At 37.2% G+C, this 20735-nt stretch overlaps 2 long non-coding RNA genes across 2 annotated transcripts in view; both read right to left on the reverse strand.

Moving 5' to 3' along the window:
- The window catches only part of LOC114487918 (uncharacterized), a 30693-nt gene extending 25247 nt beyond the window's left edge, over positions 1 to 5446 (reverse strand). Inside the window, exons 1-2 of the long non-coding RNA XR_003683483.1 lie at positions 5131 to 5446; positions 3012 to 3064 (exon numbers count right to left, since the gene is read on the reverse strand). This is a non-coding gene — a long non-coding RNA (uncharacterized lncRNA). The remainder of the gene's footprint in view (positions 1 to 3011; positions 3065 to 5130) is intronic.
- Positions 5447 to 5483: 37 nt separating this feature from the next.
- The window catches only part of LOC114487917 (uncharacterized), a 77905-nt gene continuing 62653 nt past the window's right edge, over positions 5484 to 20735 (reverse strand). The window contains exon 4 of the long non-coding RNA XR_003683482.2: positions 5484 to 6307. This is a non-coding gene — a long non-coding RNA (uncharacterized lncRNA). The remainder of the gene's footprint in view (positions 6308 to 20735) is intronic.

A 20735-nucleotide genomic window follows, 5' to 3' on the forward strand; every position in this document is an offset into this window, starting at 1 on the left:
AGCACCTGACACAAGTAGACAGGCAATAAATCATAGTTAATGCTATATTCATCATTTGTATTTTTATAATTTTTATAATTTACTGTGAAGTCTTTAGTAAAAATCTGCCATGGTGTTATTTTGTGCAGTGACCTTTTTTTTTGTCCTATAGAGATCAGAGACTACGGCATAAAAATCAAAGGGCAAATTTTATCACTTCATCAGATGAATATGTTGGGTCTTATTTACCTGCAGAATTTTATAGATGTGAAACTTTTCAGAATAGGAAGTTTTCCTTTTGCTCTGATGCTAGAAAAAAAATGCTGATATTCTCTTTAGTTTATACTCACAGTTAAATATTTTTTTAAACAATTCACTTTTGACTGTGGGCCAAAGCATTAAAACACGGTGAATGATCCACTTAGCATGTTCCGGCATACTCGCTGTCTATATGGCTAGCAAACTTACCACAGAGAGTTAGAGGTCATAACTCACAGCAGCCAGGTAGCCAAGAATCATCTTTCCTCTAAACAGGAACTTTCCTACCAGCTCCCTGATCCCAGGCAGGCCATTGTCAATTTGTTTGTGCCTATGGAAACTCATCTGGTATCTACCTGGCCAGATCAGTATTTGCAAAAGGTGAGGTAATTCTTGTAGGAATAACTCCCTTAGAATCCTTGACTCCTACTCCAAAGGACTCATACAAAGGTGCCATGAAAGAAACTGATAGCCCATGACTTTGCTCTTTGGCAAAGTAAAGGCATTTGGGTAACACTGCCCCATATACTCTGAGGCAGAGTTCATTTTCTGGAGCAAATAAAAGAGTTCCCAAAAGATTTTCTCTCCATGGGTGCCTTTTCCTCTCTCTAAATTTGCCTGTGGATATGGATATGCAGAATTTCTTTACTTAATAGCTAATGTGTATTGAATGCGTACACTGTGCTTTATACTTATATAAAACTTAATGTTTACAGATAACGTTACTATATCCCCAATTTCCAAAATAGCTACTATTATCCCCAATTTCTAAATGAAAAAACTGAGGCACAGCAAAGTTAAATAAATTATAACTCATATGTTCTGCAACCAGTAACTGATGAAACTGAGATTTAAATGAAGCCGGTCCAACCCAGAACGTCCAGCCTTCACTGGTATGTAACACGGCTGGAGAAAAGAGTGGTGATGAGTGGGAATTTGCCTTTCTCTCTGATGTGTATATTTATATAAATAGAAAACATATGAATTTATTTGACTAGTCAAAGACATATGCCAAGCTCTCCCTATGCAGATCTAACAACAACAACAATAGAACGGCCTGAGATGAGGGATGCTCAGGGAGGACTTAATGAACGAGGTGAGCTTGAACAGTGAACGTGCTTACGAGGCAGAGGCGACGTGGTGCGGAGACTGACAAAGACCCGCCAAGTGGAGGAACAGCTGGGCAAAGGCATGCAGGTGTGAAGCAGCACGTGCCCCCACCAAACAGCAAGTGCCAGGACGCTGACTGTGGGAGGAGTCCTCTAGCTGTTGGCTGCACTCCTCTTCTTCGGGCCCACCTCCTGCTTCCCGCGCCTAGATCGTAAAGGCTGGGGCAGAGGCATCATCCACCATGTGTCACTTTTTTTTTTTTTTTTTTGCGGTACGCGGGCCTCTCACCGTCGCGGCCTCTCCCGTTGCGGAGCACAGGCTCCGGACGCGCAGGCTCAGCGGCCACGGCTCACGGGCCCAGCCGCTCCGCGGCATGTGGGATCCTCCCAGACCGGGGCGCGAACCCGGTTCCCCTGCATCGGCAGGCGGACGCGCAACCACTGCGCCACCAGGGAAGCCCCATGTGTCACTTTTTTCAATCAAAATTTCCCAGGGAGGGAAGATTACTCTAGACAAGTGTCTGTTGAATGAATAAATGGTTGCATTCAAGTGTAGGGATTGCCAGGTTAAATAAGAAAGAAGAAAAATGGGGAATTAAAAAGTCTGTTCTTGATCTGGTTTGGAGACAGCTAAAGAGACAGTTCTACTTTCTTTAAATGTTTTCGTATTCCCGATTATAAAAATTTCTTCTAAATATCCTGACATTTTATTCAATCAGCTAGAATGCTCACTAGAAATAAGACCATGAATTAATATAAATGCATCAAATAGTCCACTCCTGTAGTTAAATGCAGCTTGTACATAATTCAAAATTAAAATATTAATAAACACTTTTTTTCTGTGGCAACCATATTCTTTTCTATGTCTGGAGCTCGGGCCAAACTAATTTGTGTTGAATTTATTAAGACATAAAATTTACAGTAATCAATATTTTGTTTAAACTTGTAAATGAAACACTCTTAATTTCATGTATGTAAGCTGACTGACAGACTTAAACAGAACAAATTAAAACAAATGACATCTTTGTGTTTTCTCTAATTCCAGCTTGTGTCTGAAAGCATTATTGCTATAGTAATTGATTTTATCATACTCAAAAATAACAGATTTTCAAAAATATTCTATTAACCTGAAAAGATTAAATTACTTTCTGCTGTCCTATTAGCAATCAGTGGTAATAAGGACTGTGAAAGTGCCTTAGAGAATGCTTAATTATCTTTTTTGAGATCCTCTGAGAACAAATGAAAGAGAGGCATATAAAAACAAAAGTTAATTAACTTGTCCTAAGGACTATACACATCCAATTAAAGTATAAATAAAATATTGTTAACTTACCATAGGTTATGATAGATAATTTATGCAAGAATAAGAATAAGCAATAAAAAACATTTTAGAACCAGTTACCTTACTCAACCTGGTTCCCTTAAAAGGTATGTCTTCTAGTTTGATAATTTCTCTTTATTTTCCCCTTAAATTATTCCTCCTTAGAAGATAGCCAAAGGACCCAAAAATATCCATAGGAATGCACAGAAATGGTCTCTGACCTTGCAAAGATGTTCAGGGAAAACAGAATCATTATGAAAGTTATTTGCAAGTCTGAAATCTTCACAAACTGCTGGATATGTATCCCTCTAGACATTTTATTTAATTTCCCAACTCAGTCTTACCTTCTGGGTAGAAGAAGAACTCAGCCAAGGTCCTCTTCAATCATTGTGAGGTCCTTAAACAAGAAATTTGGGAGTATTTTTAAAAATTACCCATTACTATAGAATTATTTTAGTGAACTACTATGTAAGATGAAAGGGTTGTCACCCAAAATACTCTCCATGACACTGATGTGAATTAAGGAAGGGCCTATACTTCAAAGTAACCTGGAAAAGACACCATACATTAGCAAACATTTTATGCCTTATTACTGTATATTTTGTCCTGTTGTCTCTGATCTTTTCATGGGGAACAGCCTAACTGAAGTGTATTGCATTTCTAAAATTACCTGCTTTTCCTAGACCATGTGATTTGAATATGCAGTTTATATCATCATCAAAGATTAGATGACATCTCAACATCAGCATGCAGCAATGAATCTAAGAAATAGTGTATTCTGTCCCTTGATGTTGCCATCTAGAAGACTACACTGCATTTTAGACGTTCTCAGCACTCATATGCCCCCATGCTTTCGTACTTCATCAGGGCTCAGTACTAACCACTACTCTATGCCTTAAGTCTCATTTGATGACTTGGTCCATGTTGAACTGGGGAATTAAATCCCTCTCACTCAGAGACATGCAAGAGACCACTTACCACTCTTACAGCAGCGTGGTACAACCCCAAGTGGAATAATACTTAATTTACAGTTCCGTAGAACCTTTTATATTTGCAAGAGTTTAACAAATATTGTAGTCCTGATTTCTACATCTAGCTAGAAGGCAAAAAACACTCACAAGTTCTGATTGTAATAATGAGAATAAGCCAGAGAAGCTGTAAAATCACAGTAAGCCGTGCTGGAGTAACCAGTATCAAAATTTGCCTCCTGGCATAAACAACCAGGAAAACAATTCGACACAATATATGAAACAGTTGACTGTACACATTGGACAATAGGCAGTGCAGGGCAGTGATCCTTGGAAAATTAAAATTAACAAAGAAGCTTATGTGTTGCCCCAAGTTTCTTCATGGAGGCACCTTCAAAATCAGCTTATAAGAGCAGACCATGGAGATTTTGATGAATTAAGAGACAGACATTGCATTCTGATGAGGCCCTAGCAGCCAAAATTTTAAGGACAGAGTATTGGAGAGGAGGGAGCTATGCAGAGAAAGAGCTCTAGAAATTTGTATCGTGCCACTTGAATGTGTGGCTGAACATTAATTTGTTCATGTGTAGCATAAATACCCTGAAGCCAGGCTAAAATATACTTTTAATTATAAGATAAACAATTCCTAGAGATCACCCAGAACTGTAAGATGTTCAAGTTACAACCTGCCATAGAAGAGATGCCTCAGTGAACAATCAGGGTACTCAGTAGAGAAATCAGGATTCTATCTCAGCAATAAGGTTAATTTATAACTACAGCAAACTTGGTCCAGACCCACCCTAAAAAACTTTAAAAAAGAAGCTTCAAAAGGATCAAGCTGTTCCACAAATAACTTGACTAACAAAATTACCTCAACATTGTTTTAAAGAAAGACACAACACTCCAGACAAAAATGCAACAAACAAAATGACTAGCACCTAATTAAAATTTACTAGAATATGAAAAAGCAGGAAACTGTTAACCAGAACTAGAAGAAAAATAAGACTACTGTAACAAATAAACATGACAGAGATAATGGAATTCATAGAAAAGGACTCTAATACAGCAATCACAAACATAATAAAAAATTTAAAGAAAATGTAAGCCTAAATACAAGAGAGAACTTATAAAAATGAAACAAATAGTACTTCCAGACAAGGAAAGTACAATATGGGAATTGAAAAATCCTTTAACAGCTTAACAGGTTATTAGATACTTATAAACACATTCAGTAAACTTGAAGAAAAAGCAAAAATCAAACAGCTGATAGATACATAGGTAGATAGATGATAGATTGATGATAGATAGATACATGGATAAATACATAGATAGATACATAGATAGACAATAGATATAAGAGAGAAAAACAACTTTAAAAGTTTAATAAAGCCTCAACAACCTGTGGGAAAATACAAAGCAGTTTAATATATGTTTAATTAGGATCCCCCCAAATGGAGGAAAGCCAAACATTATTTGAAGAAATAATATTGCTAACCTTGTTAGGAGACTCAAGAATTTTTGTTGTTGTTGATTCTTTGGGATCTTATACATAAAGAATCATGGCTTCAGTAGACAAAGACAGTTTTATTTCTTTTCTCCCAGTCTGAATTTCTTTTTCTTTCCTGTTTTCTCATATTGCAGTAGCTTGGACGTCCAGTACAATATTGAATAGGAGTGATGGAGAGAAGATCCTTGTTTTGTCCGTGATCACGGGGGGAAAATGTTCAGTTTCTCACCATTAAGTATGACGTTAGCTGAAGGTTTTTTGTAAATACTCTTTATCAAATTAAGGAAGTTCCTCTCTAATCGTAGTTTCCTGAGAACTTTTATCATGAAAAGGGTGTTAAATTTTGTTATATCTTTTCCTGTATCAAATGATACAAACACATGATTTTTCTTGAGCCTGTTGATGGGTGGATTTTATTAATTTCCAAATGTTGAATCAGCCATAGATAACCAGAATAAATCCCATTGGTTGTAATATATATTTATTTTCATATATTGTTGGGTTCAATTTTCTAATGTTTTGTTGAAGGTTTTTGCATCTATATTCATGAGAGATATTGGTCTGCACTTTTTCTTTCTCTTAACATCTTTACCTGGTATCATTATCACAGTGATACTGGATAGAATGAATTAGGAGGTGTTCACTTTGCTTCTGACTCCTGGATGAGATTGTGGAGAATTGGTATCAATTCCTCCTGAAATATTTTGTAGAAATCACTAGTAAAACCATCTAGGCTTGGTGTTTTCTTTTTTTGGAAGGTTTTTAATTATTGCTTCAATTTCTTTAACAGGTATAAATCTATTCAGATATTTATTTCTCCTTGTATAAATTTTGGTAGTTTGTGTTTTTCAAGTAATTGGTTCATCTCATCTAAGTTATCAAATTTGTGGGCATAGACTTCTTTATAGTTTTTTTTTATTATTCTTTTAATATCCATGGGATCAGTAGTAATTAACCCTGTTACATTTTTGGTATTAGCTTGGTAACCTAGCTAGAGACTTACTCATTTTTTTTTTCTTTTTGTCTTTTCAAAGAACCAGCTTTGGGTTCACTGATTTTTCTCTATCATTTTTGTATTTTCATTTTCATTGATTTTTACTCTAATTTTTTATCATTTCTTTTCTTCTGCTTGCTTTAGACATACATGACTCTTCTTACTCGTTTCCTAAGGTGGAAATAAAAATGATTGATTTTATTTTTTTTTGACTTTTTAATAGAAAAATTATAAATAAATTGTAAACAGGTAATTTAAGTACAATTTAAAAAAACATTCTGAGAATATTTTGAAAACGTTTTTTCTTCTCAGCAATTCAAAACTCTTCAAAACTTTGTCAATATGATTTAAATTTAAATTTTAAAATTTATTCTAAATATAATTTTTTTATTGGGGTATAGTTGTTTTACAATGTTGTGTTAGTTTCTACTGTACAGCAAAGTGGAGTTCCTGTGCTATACAGCAGGTTCTTATTAGTTATCTATTTTATACGTAGTAGTGTATATATGTTGTATATATGTCAATCCCAATCTCCCAATTCATCCCACCTTCCCCACTTCCCCCCTTGGTGTCCACAGGTTTGTTCTCTACATCTGTGACTCTATTTCTTCCTTGCAAAACGGTTCATCTGTACCATTTTTCTAGATTCCACATATATGAGTTAATATATGATATTTGTTTTTCTCTTTCTGACTTACTTCACTCTGTATGACAGTCTCTAGGTCCCTCCATGTCTCTACAAGTGACCCAATTTCATTCCTTTTCGTGGCTGAGTAATATTCCATTGTATATATGTACCACCTCTTCTTTATCCATTCATCTGTCAATGGGCATTTAGGTTGCTTCCATGACCTGGTTATTGTAAATAGTGCTGCAATGAACATTGGGGTGCATGTGTCTTTTAGAATTATGGTTTTCTCAGGGTATATGCCCAGTAGTGGGATTGCTGGGTCATATGGTAGTCCTGTTTTTAGTTTTGCAAGGAACCTCCATACTGTTCTCCATAGTGACTGTATCATCTGTGACAAAGGAGGCGAGAATATACAATGGGGAAAAGACAGCCTCTTCATTAAGTGGTGCTGGGAAAACTGGACAGCTACATGTAAAAGAAAGAAATTAGAACACTCCCTAACACCATACACAAAAATAAACTCAAAATGGATTAGAGACCTAAATGTAAGACTGGACACTATAAAACTCTTACAGGAAAACATAGGAAGAACACTCTTCCACATAAATCACAGCAAGATCTTTTTTGACCCACCTCCTAGAGTAATGGAAATAAAAACAAAAATAAACAAGAGGGACCTAATGAAACTTAAAAGCTTTTGTACAGCAAAGGAAACTATAAACAAGACCCAAAGATAACCCTCAGAATGGGAGAAAATATTTACAAACGAATCAATGGACAAAGGATTAATCTCCAAAATATATAAACAGCTCATGCAGCTCAATATCTAAAAAGCAAACAACCCAATCCAAAAATGGGCAGAAGACCTAAACAGACATTTCTCCAAAGAAGACATACAGATGGGCAAGAGGCACATGAAAAGCTGCTCAACATCACTAATCATTAGAGAAATGCAAATCAAAACTATAATGAGGTATCACCTCACACCGGTTAGAATGGGCATCATCAGAAAATCTACAGACAATAAATGCTGGAGACGGTGTGGAGAAAAGGGAACCCTCTTGCACTGTTGGTGGGAATGTAAATTGATACAGTCACTATGGAGAACAGTATGGAGGTTCCTTAAAAAACTAAAAATTATTGATTTTAGATCATTCTCCTTTTCTGAAACAGTCATTCAATGACATAAATTTTCCTCAAAGCACTGTATTCACTGCATCACACAAATTTTAACAAGTTGTATTTTCATTTTTATTTTGCTCAAAATATTTAAAAATTTCCCTTGAGACTTCTTTGACCCTTGTGTTTTAGGTATGTTGCTTAATTTCCAAATATTTGGGGCTAGTCTAGCTATCTTTCTGTTATTGATTTCTAATTTAATTCCACTGTGGTCTGAAACACATTTTGTATAATTTCTATTTTTTTAAACATGTTAAGTATTTTTTATAGTCAAGATTGAGGTCTATCTTGATAAATGTCCCATGCAAGCATGAGAGAAACGTTTATTCTGCTGTTATTTGAGGCAGCAATATATAAACATCTGCTATATATAAAACATCTGTTAGATATAAACACTGATTGATAGTGTTTTTCAAGTCAATTATATCCTTAAATATTTCCTATCTGATTTATTAATACTGAAAACTTCTCTTTTTATTGAATTCCTTTTTTTTTGAAATTAATATAGCTACTCCACGTTACTTTAGGTTGTGTTATCACAGTATACCTTTTTCCATTCTTGTACTTTGAGTAAGTGGTTCCTTGTAGACAACATATAGTTGTTGTTGTTGTTATCCACCTTGATAATAGGTCTTTTTGGTATATATTGATTATTAATATTTAAAGGATTTTTTTTAAAGTTGATTTAATATTTATCATGTTTGTAATCTCCTGTTTATTGTATTTGTTCTTTGCCTCCCCTTTTATTCTGCCTTCTCTTATTTTAATTGAGTATTTCATATGATTGATTTTATCTTCTCTCTTAGCATATCAGTTTTACTTGCTTTAAAATTTTTAGTGGTCTCTCAGGAATTTGCAATATATATTTAATCTAAATTCATCACAAATAACACTAAACCACTTCACATATAGTTCAGGTAAATTTATGATCGGGTATTTCCCATTCCTCCATCCCATCTCTTATTACATTGCTGTCATTTATTTCACTTATCCAATTGCTATAATCATCCAACACTCTGTTAACATTATCACTTTAAACAAACATCTTTTAGATAAATTGAGGATTAGAAAAATAAAATATTTTATTTTACCTTAATTTATTCCTTCTTTGATGCTCTTCTTCATTTTATGCTTACCTGAGTTTCTGAGCTATGTCATTTTCTTCTTCTTGATGATCTTCTTTTAATCATTTCTTGAAAAACAGTCTACTGGTAATGAATTTCCTCAGTTTTTGTTTGAGAGACCCCTTCAATGTTAAAGGTCAATTTCAATGGACATAGAATTCTAGGTGATAGTTGTTTCTTTCAATGCCTTAAATATTTCACTCTACTCATTTATTACTTTTTTGGCTTCTGATAAGAAATCTGCTCTATTCATTATTTATTTGCTTATTTATTAACTGAGGTTAATAGGCCTTTAGTGTGAGGTTTTATGTTACTCTGGCCAGGAGTCAAGCTGTGTTTAATGTTTAGTGTAGCCTGTGGTGCCAGGGGCTTCACTTCCTCTAGTTTTTGTCTTCCTTGTTCCCTTTGGACCTACCTATGAACTCCTCTTAGATAGAATTTGCATCTTGCAGCTCTTTGGGGAGTAATGCATCATTATTATACTGAAGCCCTGTTGGTGTGGTTATAACTAGGGGAAGGGAAGCATTCTATAATCTTACGATTGACGATCAGTCTGTTAGTGGGATTGTGCTCCTGGGATGTCCCCTTCCTCAGTGTTTCTTAGCTTCCTCACCCCTTTTAGGTGAGTACAGGGAAATTTACAGGGGACTGGAATCAGAGGAATGCCTTTCTCCCAGGTGGGATAGTGATCTGGTAAAGGCTTTTCCCCTGAAGTATTGTTCAGGGTTTGTTTTTGAGGCTATTCTGGTCACATTTTACAACGGTGACTCTTTCTCTCCCACAGCCAGAGCAAAGAGGAACTCTATCTTGGTTCTTCACCATGAGAACTTGTCGGGTTTCCTGAAGCTAAAACCCACAGAAGTGTGGGGACGTCCCTGGGAATGGGGCACCAGGAGTTTCTCACTCTTCAGGTGGGTCCTCAGAGCTGCCATCAATTCACCAAAATCACCACTGAAGTGGCCCCCGAGTTTACGGCTCCTGCCGTCTCCGCTCCGAGCACACGGGTCTCAGCTGTGGCTCTCCACGTTCACCTGCCTCCCTCAGATTTGAGGGCAGTGAACTACCCTGCAACCTCAGTCTTCTGATGGCCCCAAGAAAAGTCACTGATTTTCAGTCTGTTCTGCTTTTTCTTGTGGAAAGAAAGAGTGATGACTTCCAAGATCTTTACATGTAACAGCAAAAGCCAATAGTTCATGTTACCTTAACTTTTAACAATCCTTTTATACTTGGAATCTAGGTGTACATTAAACGTCTCCTGTGATCTCAAATAGAGGAACACTGATATTTATGTCAAATTACAGTTCTATGAGCACCTCTTTTATTCCTTCCATGTGCATAAGCGCATGTTATCTGAAATTTGCTGAGCTCCTAGACTGATGCGTCAGAAGAGTCCTACTATGCACTCTCTCCCCTCCGTGAGCCATGCTGAGTCTGCTACAAAGCCAGTGTCCCTCTGCTGCCACAGGTGACCATGGCCACTGTGAGAAGGCCAGTGTCTGTTCTCAAAGTGTTGTTACCTGATATTTCCAAAGTTTCCCATCTTTAGAATACTACAGAGGTGATGAGGTGTGGGGAACTGAAAGAAGACCAGTGCTTTTATGGCTGTACTATACAAGTCAAGCTGTTGTATAAACCCAGATGAGACTGGAGAGGGAAGCACGCTCTTGCAGCACATGTTGAAGAATATCATTAGGATGCTCTGGAAAGGTTTTAAGTTTAAAAAGAGTGAATGCATACATTATATTTATTTTTATAAGTAATATATAATATTTGCATGGCATATCTTTATCCACTCTTTCACTTTCAATTACCTATGCTATTGAGTTTGCAATGAGTTTTTGTAAACAATGTATAGTCAGGTTGTGTTTTTATCCACTCTTTCAATCTCAGTCTTTTTATAGGTGTACATCCATCAATCAAATTTAAGATAATTACTGATATGTTTACATTTAAGTCTTCCATTTCATTATTTTTGTATTATTTTCTTCTTGTTCTTACTCCTGTTTCCTTTTTTTCTTTTTCTTTTTTGATTTCCTGTGAATTACTTGAAAATATTTTTAGGATTCTATTTTGATTTATTTACAATGTTTTGAGTGTGTCCCTTTTAAATTGGTTACACTGATATTATAGTATTATATGTGATATCACATTATACTAGTACCAATATTTTACCATTTACAGTTCAATGTGGAAACCTTATTTTCATTTAGGTCCCTTTACTGCCCTCACATTTAAATATAATTATGTAAATATAATTATCTTAATAACAGATGAAGTTAGAATTTTTGTTTCAATTATAAGATTTATAAAACTCATGAGTTAAAGGATAGTCTATTGTATGTATTCAATTCTGCTCCTTCCACTGTTCCTTCTACATTCCTTATGCTCCAAGATTCTTTCCTTTGGAAGATTCCCTCTGTTTTAATAATTTCTGTGGCCAGTATTGAGAGTAGGTCTGTAGTGACAAACCTTCTTAATTTTTCTTGGTCTGAGAAAGTCTTTATTACCCTTTCATTCCTTGAGGATAGTTTCCTATGTAGAGAATTCACTGTTGACTGTTCTTTTCTCAGTGCTTGAAAAATATGTCACTTCCCTCTGGCCTCCATGGTTTTATAAAAGAAATCCACTATCACTGAATCATTTCATTGGTGTTCCCCTATGGGTAGTGTGCCATTTTACTCTGGCGACATTCAGGATTTTTTGTCTTTTGTTTTCAAAAGTTTAATTACACTGTCTCTCGGCATAGATTTCTTTGGGCTTATCCATTTGGGGGATCACTCAATTTCTTGAATCTGTAGGTTTGTGTCTTTTGCCGAGTTTGTAAGTTTTCAGTGATTATTTCTTTGAATACTCTTCCAGCCTCACTAGTTCACTTTTTCCTCTTTCATGGGATAGTGATAATAAGAATGTCAGATCTTTAGTTAACATTAGGGGAGCGGGCTGGTTTTTAGGCGTGTGCTTTTCAGACTGAGTAAATTCTATTAGTTCAATCTAGAATTCACTGGTTCTATCCTCTGTCATCTCCACTCTTCTAATGAGTCCACCCCACAAGTTTGTTTGTTTTGATTTCAGTTATTATATTTTTTAATTTTATAATTTCCATTTGGCTCTTTTCATGACTTTTACTTCTTTGCCAAGATTCTCCATTTTTCATTTGTTTCAAGAAAATTTGTAATTGATTGTTGAAGCATTTTGATGATGGTTTGCTTTAAAACTCATGTCAGACAATTCCAACATATGATTCCTCTAGGTGTTGGTGTCAGTTGATTGTCTTTTCTCATTCAAATTTAATTTTCCTGATTCTTAGTATTATGTATGCTTTTCTATTTTATCTTGGGCATTGTGTCTGTTATGTCAGGAGATTCAGAGTTTTATTTTAATCTTTTATTTTAGCTAGAAGTCACCAGTTTAGACTTTATATGTGGGTCTAGAACTACTTTTGTGGATTGCAGTTCCAATGGCAATTTAAATTTTAGAAGCTTTGTGATGTTATTTTGGCCTACTTGTATTATCTGGTGTTGCTGGGGATACTATTGGTCCTGCCGATGCTGCCTCGTGGGACAGGAGGGGATTTTCTGGGCCAGACAGCCTAGTATCTCTCAGTGGGGTAGAGGAGTCTCCAGCCTCAGGCCTGGCCCACAGGAACCAAGAAGCTTCCCTGGTCTGAGCCCTTGTTGGGGTGAAATCCTCTTGACACTGTTGCCTGCCCCATTCCCATCTCTCTCCTTGGGGAGGGGAGTGGAGTACATTTCCTGATGCTTATTATTAACAGGGCTCCAATGGTCCCCCGTTCTGGTGATGCTGGGCTCTTCTGATGTTGTAGGAGAGACTTCTGCTCAGTCTGAGATAAGAGTGAGCCTACCTGGACTGCCTTCTGTTGCCAGGTTGGAGTGCGAAAATGCTGTGCCTGGGTCATGTTTTTCTGATGGGTGGGCCATCATAAGATGCCCTACTGCTGCTTTCTTCCTTCAGTCCCATGATCCCAAACCAGTTCTTCCTCTTATCACCTTTCAGGGTCTCCTTTTTTTGTCTCTTGTACTCTTTCCAGTGTTTGTAGTTGTACTTACCAAGGAGGATCAGGAAGAAATAAGTCTATGCCACCTTGTTGGGTCAAGATGGTCCCATCAAGACCATATTATGTCAAAGTTGAATCAGGTAATCAAATAAGATTTTTGAAAAGGATGTCTTTATAATTCATTCAATTTATCACTCAAAACCCTTATACTGTTTACTGATAGTATGCAGAGTCTACATTAGGTTTTAGAAGAATGGGACTTTCTACACAATGATGAAGTTCCTACCCCTAGTTGGCCTGAAATCTTAATGATAAGGGTAATTAAAACAAGAAACAAGTAAAGAAAAGAAGTAAAAGGCAACTACAGGGAATAAATATATGTGTGTAAGATCGTTCTGTACATGACAAACCGTGTATGTAGGGAATAAAACTTTGATCAAAGACAATAGGAGATGGAATGGAATGGGAAGATTTAAGGAGATTTGGCCATAACATAGAAATTAGAAGAAAGACATCCATTGAGAGCTTTCGTAAGTACATTGTCGCTTATGCCTCAAGTTCTGCTTCACTTCACTAAGGTAACCTTGAGTACGTATCACACCATCTGTCCAGGAGAATGTTGCCATTCAATGAGATTTGTGGCCCTTATTCTTCTAGTCCTTTATCTGTCACTTTCACTATTGCTGTGCTCCATACGCTCTCTTCCTTTATGGTCTATATTGTGTGTCCCTGACTGCACAAAAATAGTTGTGTGTTTGGTATTTTTGATCTATGGGCTCTTAGTGAAATGCAGCAATGGTTGCAGTTTCATACCGAAGCAGTTTAAGCATCCAAGGAACAGAGACATAATATAATCACCAGGCTGCCATGAGGCACAGGCTACAATTGCAAAGACATGTCATGTACCTTGACCTGGGTCTTCTGATTTTGGTTTCTTTAATAGTAATTTCTTCCTTATTGTAATTTTCCTAAATATCATATTATCTGTTTTTCCTCTATTACTAGCCTTTTCATATAGAGACATTTCGAGCCCTATCATCTTGGGCATTTTAGTCATTCACTAACAAATCAGTATTTATGGAGCAACTGCAATGGGGAAAGCAGTATGTTAGACACTGGAAATATGCACATAATTTATACATGGATTCTGCCTTCATTTGTCTTACTGTCTAACAATAGGAGTCAGGACATTTACATAAATGCCTTTGTTTTAAGTATGCAAAAGATTTACAAAGAAGAGATACGGATATTCAGAAGAGGAACAGATTCTTTTGGATTGGATGAAGGAAAAACTTCATAATGGGACTGACATTTAAAATAGGCGTTCTAATGTTGCTTTGAATTTGGATATTGAAGTTTAAGGAAAAGAACACTTTGGGCACACAAAACAGTATGAATAAAGGGAAAGATGGACTTACAATGGAGTTTGTAGAGAGAACAGTAAATAGATTACAAGATAGAAATACTTTTAGCTATAAGAAACAGGAAACCTTTCTAAACAGTGATTTAAACATAAGAATATTTGTAGAATACTGATAGGGAGCCTTAAGACAGAACAGCTCAAGATAAGTTCCTTGATTCAGGCATATCCTGAAAGACCCAGACCATTTCCACCCTTCCATTCTTGCATCATTACCATGTTGGCCTTTATCCTTGAACTTCCCCCTTTATCTCATTTTTTAGAATTAAACTGCACGTCCACGTCTAGACCATGGGGAGGAAGGAGTAGAAATGACAAATGCCATTCTGATTCCTTCTCTGAAGCATTGTTGTTTCCCCAGAAAATGACAGAGTTGGAAAAATAAAAGAGGCCATGGTGGTGGATAGGTAATCTGACAGGCAGCTGGCAGTGTCTACCAGACTTCCTTTGGCTTAACTTTGGGTTTTCAATGTTTACAGGGATACACTGGGTGAAAACTTAGGAACTGTGTTTTGAGACCAATCCATGTGGTTCAATCCAGTGGTCACAGTTCAGCCCTCCACTCGCTTGACCTCTTGACATCTGACCCTTTTAACTCTCCTTCCTTCATAAGGTCTCGTGTCACCCCCTCTTCCCATGTTTCCCGTCGTCCTCTTCAGCTGCTCCTTCTCAATGTGCTTTGCTGGTGCCCTTCTGCCCCTCACAAAAATGTCAAGGTTCCTGGTTTCTCTCCCAGGTCCTTGCCTCTTCTCACTATTCCAGATGAAATTCATATGCCATCTTACATATGTTTGCTGCTATATTGCTTCTAAATCTCTCGCACAAGCCTCAAACTGTTCTTCCAGCTTTTATACTTATTTTTTTTTAACAGAGAGACTGTTAACTTTGTTTATTTATTTATTTGGCTGCGCCAGGTCTTAGTTGCCACATGCGGGATCTTCATTGCGGCAGGCGGGATCTTTTAGTTGCATCCTGCGGGCTCTTAGCTGCGGCATGCGGGATCTAGTTCCCCAACCAGGGATGAAACCTGGGCCCCCCTTGCTCAGAGTTCCAACTGCTGGACCACCAGGGAAGTCCCTATATTTATTTTTGACTTTGGGGTCCCTCCAATCCATTTTACACCTTCTGCTTTCACTCACATTGCCTCTACCTGGAATACTATGTTCCTTCGCATTTTTGTGTGGTAAATTAATTCTCATTCAGGCTATAGTTCAAGTGACATTCCTTTCAAGATGTTCTCTTATATTCTCACGTTGATTCTCCTCCTCTGTGCTATCTGATACTCTTATTTTTTCACTGTAGCCATTCTTTTAGAGACAACTTATCTTCAAATCTACTATAATCTCTCTATGCTTCCATCGTTTCCCACAAAAATCACTGCAATAGCCTCCTAGTTAATCTCTTCACATCAATTTTGGCCATCCTACAAACTTCCTGATTCTCTAACAGAATGATCTTTTCTAAGCACAGATTAGATGATGGCTTTATGTTATTTAAGAACTTTCAGTTTTCCTGTTATCCTTAGGATAAAGACCAAGTCACCTCATGGCCAGGCCTGTGCTTCCCTCTCCAACTTATCTCACATCTTCTGTCTCTTGATCTTTGTTCCATAATCCTGTGGACCTTCTTTCATTTTCCCCAAAGTGCCACACCTTCTTCCTGCTGATACAGGGTTTTCACAAATGCTCCTTCCTTTCTCCACTTTACCGGATAAACTCATCCGTATGATCACAGCTCAGGGATCACTTGCTAAGACCATGCCTTAGCCTTTCAGTTATGTGTTTTTGTAGAGCCTTATTCCACTCTTCCCTTGTGCTTTTCTTTGAAATGATACACCTGTTTGTGTGATTATTTGATTAATATCTTTCCCTCTCTGAACAGTGGTCCCCAGAAGAGTAGCCTTGCTCATCTTTGTATTTACAGCGTCTCCCACAGTTAGTAACATCTATTACATGTTGATAAACATAATGCTTGTTTTATAAATTTATGAATTAAATTAGCCAATAAATGATTGGAATTTCTATTTTATTCTATGAAATTCAGGACCTTGCCCCGTACTTCCACCGTAAGTTATTTGTGCATTATCGAATAAAGGAATGAATTAGGGGTACTTTAAGGAATTTGGTTTCTCTGTTCTCTCTTAGTTTGACTTGGTTTGCACTGTGTCACCCTAGTTAAACCAGAACTACATTTCTTGGTCCTTCTTGTTTACACGTGTCCAAGTTTCAGTTGGCCATGGAGAAATTAGTGTGAAATATGGAAGGCAGAAGTTCAGCAGCAGAGAGTACTCTCTGTTGCCAATGGGTTTCAGCTTCTTCTCGTTCTCCTTCATTTTGCTTCCAGTAATTCTCGCAGCTGCAGTCCCTGCTCACCCACAGCAGCGCCAGGCCGCACACCAGACATTTGGCTTCAGATCCACAGGAGCTGCCCCTGGAACTTGGCACCAGCACTCCTTGTACCTCTTCGGCAGTGGGTTGTGCCTGGATTGTCAGATCAATGGTTGTGACCACTCTCACGCTCCAACCCGCACTGCAGATCTCACTTTCCACTTATACGTGAGGTTTAATTTCTATAGTCAGTATCTTATCCCCCATAATACAGAGTTCTTGTGCTTCCCAACTGAACCCAGACTGATGTAGAATCTGGTATCTGGAAACAAGATGTTCCTGTAACAAAGGTCAGAAACATGTGGCAATGGCTTTGGGACATTGCCAATAACAAGGAGAGTGGAAAGAAGAGTATTTTTTAAATTGCTGTAGGCTGAAGAAAAGGGGATTCGTTTTTGCATTGGTGGAGCAATTAACTAGACTTCTACCTGCAGTAAAATGAAATATAGAAAATGATTTTGTGGATCTGGCTAAAGAAATTTCCCTGCAGAATATTTAAAGCATCAATTGGCTTCTTACAGTGGCATATTGTAAAGTATTGCAACAGAGTTATGAGAAAAATAAATAGGCAGTTTTCAAGAAAAATTTACAGAATATATTTCTAACACAGAATTTCTTGGCTTGGAAATTAAAGTTGTTTTCACACTCTACCTCTCCTGCCAGCAAAAGATTCTCAATAAGTAATATCCTCAGGGTTGGGACCTCCCTGGTGGTGCAGTGGTTAAGACTCCACGCTCCCAATGCTGGGGGCCCGGGTTCGATCCCTGGTCCGGGAACTGGATCCCACATGCAATCTGCAACTAAGGAGCCCGCCTGCCACAGCTAAGACCCAGACCCGACGCAACCAAATAAATAAATAAATAAATAATTTTTAAGAATGTCCACAGGGTAAAGAACAAATCCAAAATGTTGAGAGAAAAATGTGGCCTCTAGGTCAGTATCAAACCAAGGGTAAGGCTGTAAGATCCTTCTGTTAAGACGTCAGAATGTTATAAGATGGTGCCTCATAGACCCTCTCGGCCAGTGTTATGCTGATATTGGTTGAAGTTAACTCATGAGACCTGACTGTGTGTCTCTCTTTCCAGATAGCTTTCCATGACTTCATGTTAGTACCTTTAAATCAGCCATGGGGGATTATTTCCACCACAGGAATGGGTAAAACTAGAAATCAGTCCCCTCTCTTCCCCCACACAGAAGTGATTGTCAAACATTTAGCCTTACACTACTGCTCTTGGAGATAATAAGGATGCGAGAGTACCCTCTTACACCACTCTGACTCTCAGTCCATAACAGAGAAGCAGCTGCCTCAAACAAACTTTTTATTTCAAAAATACTTTTCTTTTTATTTTGACATAATTGGAGTTAACAAGAAATTGTTAAAAAAAAAATATTCCTTTTACCCAGTTTCCCCAATGGTATCTATAACTTGCAAACCTAAAGAAGCATATGACAACCAGGATACTGACATTACTGTGTTCAAGACACAGAGCAGGTCCATCACCACTGGATCCCTCATATTGCCCTTTTGTAGCCACATTCACCTCTCTCCCTTTACCCCTCACAACTCCTTCCATAACCCCTGTCTGCCACCAATCTATTCTCCATTTCTAAAATTTTATCATTTCTTGAATCTTTCATAAATGGAATTACACAGTATAGAGCCTTTGGGTTTTGAATTTTTTCACTAAGCATAATTCTCAGTTGCATCTATCAATGGTTTGTTCCTTTTCATTGTGAAACAGTATTCCATGGCATGGGTATACCACAGTTTGGTTAACCATTTACCCACTGAAGGACATATGGGCTGTTTCCAGTTTGGGGCTGTTAGAAATAAAGTTGCTATGAATATTTGTGTACAGGTTTTTGTGTGAAGCTTCTGGGTCGTATGGTAGTCGTATGTTTATGTATGTACAAAACTATCAAACTACTTTGCAGAGTGGTTGTTACCATTTTATATTCCCAACAGCAAAGTATGATTGACTCAGTTCCTTTGCATCCTTGACAGCATTTGGTACTATCACTAATTTTTACTTTAGCCATTCCAGTGGGTGTGTACAGACATCATACTGTAGTTTTAATTTGTATTTCCCTAATGGCTAATTATGGCGAAATTCTGTTCATGTGCTTATTTGCCATCTATATATTCTCTGGTAAAATGTCTGTTCATGTCTTTTGCCTATTTTCTAATTGGATTCTTTGATTACTTTTACTGTTGAATTTTGAGAGTTTTTTTTGTCTGGCCATGCTGCATGGCTTGCTGGATCTTAGTTCCCTAACCAGGGACTGAACCCCAGCCCTGGCAGTGGAAGTGCCGAGTCCTAACCACTGGACCACCAGGGAATTCCCGAGAGTTCTTGATATAGCCTAGATATGAGTCCTTTAACACATATGTAGCTTCCAAATATTTTCACCCAGTCTGCAGCTTATCTTTCTATCCTCTCTGCAAGGTCTTTCATAGAGAAATATATATTTTTAAAATTCTGACAAAAATCTCATTACTAATTTTCCCTTATGTTCGTTTCTAAAATATTTATAGCTTTACACCTGACATTTCACAGTATAATGTATTTTGACTTAATTTTTGTATAATGTGTATGACTTTTTTTAATTAAAAGAATTTGATCCACAGCTCCCAAAATTTTTTTAATAGAGATTTATCTAATTAGACTAAAATGAACATAGGGAGTGCAAAGTAAAAAAGAGGCTTCTGAACTTTGACATTTCTAAGAGCAGGAAGTGCACTGATATTATTGTTTTTTTTTGTTTGTTTTTTATCATATGATATCGTTTATATGTGGAATCTAAAAAAAAAAATAAGATACAAATGAATTTATTTACAGAACAGAAATAGACCCACAGACATAGAAAACAAACTTATGGTTACCAAAGGGAACAGTGGGGGAAGGATCAGTTAAGAGTTTGTGATTAACATATACACACTACTATATGTAAAATAGATAACCAGGGAATTCCCTGGCGGTCCAGTGGTTAGGACTCCACATTTTCACCGCTGAGGGCCCAGGTTCAATCCCTGGTCAGCATGACCAAAATAAAATAAAATGAAATAGATAACCAACAAGGACCTACTGTATAGCACAGGGAACTATACTCAATATTTTATAATAAACTATAAGGGAAAAGAATCTGAAAAGAAAATATATATATATATATATATATATAACTGAATCACTGTGTTGTACACCTGAAACTAACACAACATTATAAATCAACTATACTTCAATCAAAAAAAAAAAAACTTCTAGGGACTTCCCTGGTGGTGCAGTGGTAAAGAAGCAGCCTTCCAATTCAGGGGACACAGGTTCAATCCCTGGTCGGGGAACTAGGATCCCACATGCCATGGGGCAACTAAGCCCGCGTGCCACAACTACTGAGCTCGCGCACCTCAACTTAGCCCACATGCCACAAACTACAGAGCCCATGCGCTCTGGAGCCTGTGCACCACAACTAGAGAGAGAAAACCCGCACGCCACAACTAGAGAGAAGCCCGCGCGCCACAACAAAGAGCCTGAGCGCAGAAACGAAAAGATCCCGCGTGACGCAACTAAGACTTGATGCAGCCAAAAATATATACAAATAAAATTTTTAAATTATAAATCATAAAAACATTTTTTTTAAATCCTATTGTGGACCCTCTGAGTGCCCATCACTGTGTCGGGCCCTGTAGATGCTTCATGTTCTTTAATCCTCACCACAATCTGAGAAGTGGGGATTTTTTTTTTTTTTTTAACATCTTTATTGGAGTATAACTGTTTTACAATAGTGTGTTAGTTTCTCCTTTACAACAAAGTGAATCAGTTATACATGTACATATGTTCCCATATC

Source organism: Physeter macrocephalus, chromosome 15, assembly GCF_002837175.3.
Source record: "Physeter macrocephalus isolate SW-GA chromosome 15, ASM283717v5, whole genome shotgun sequence".
Taxonomy (NCBI): domain Eukaryota; kingdom Metazoa; phylum Chordata; class Mammalia; order Artiodactyla; family Physeteridae; genus Physeter; species Physeter macrocephalus.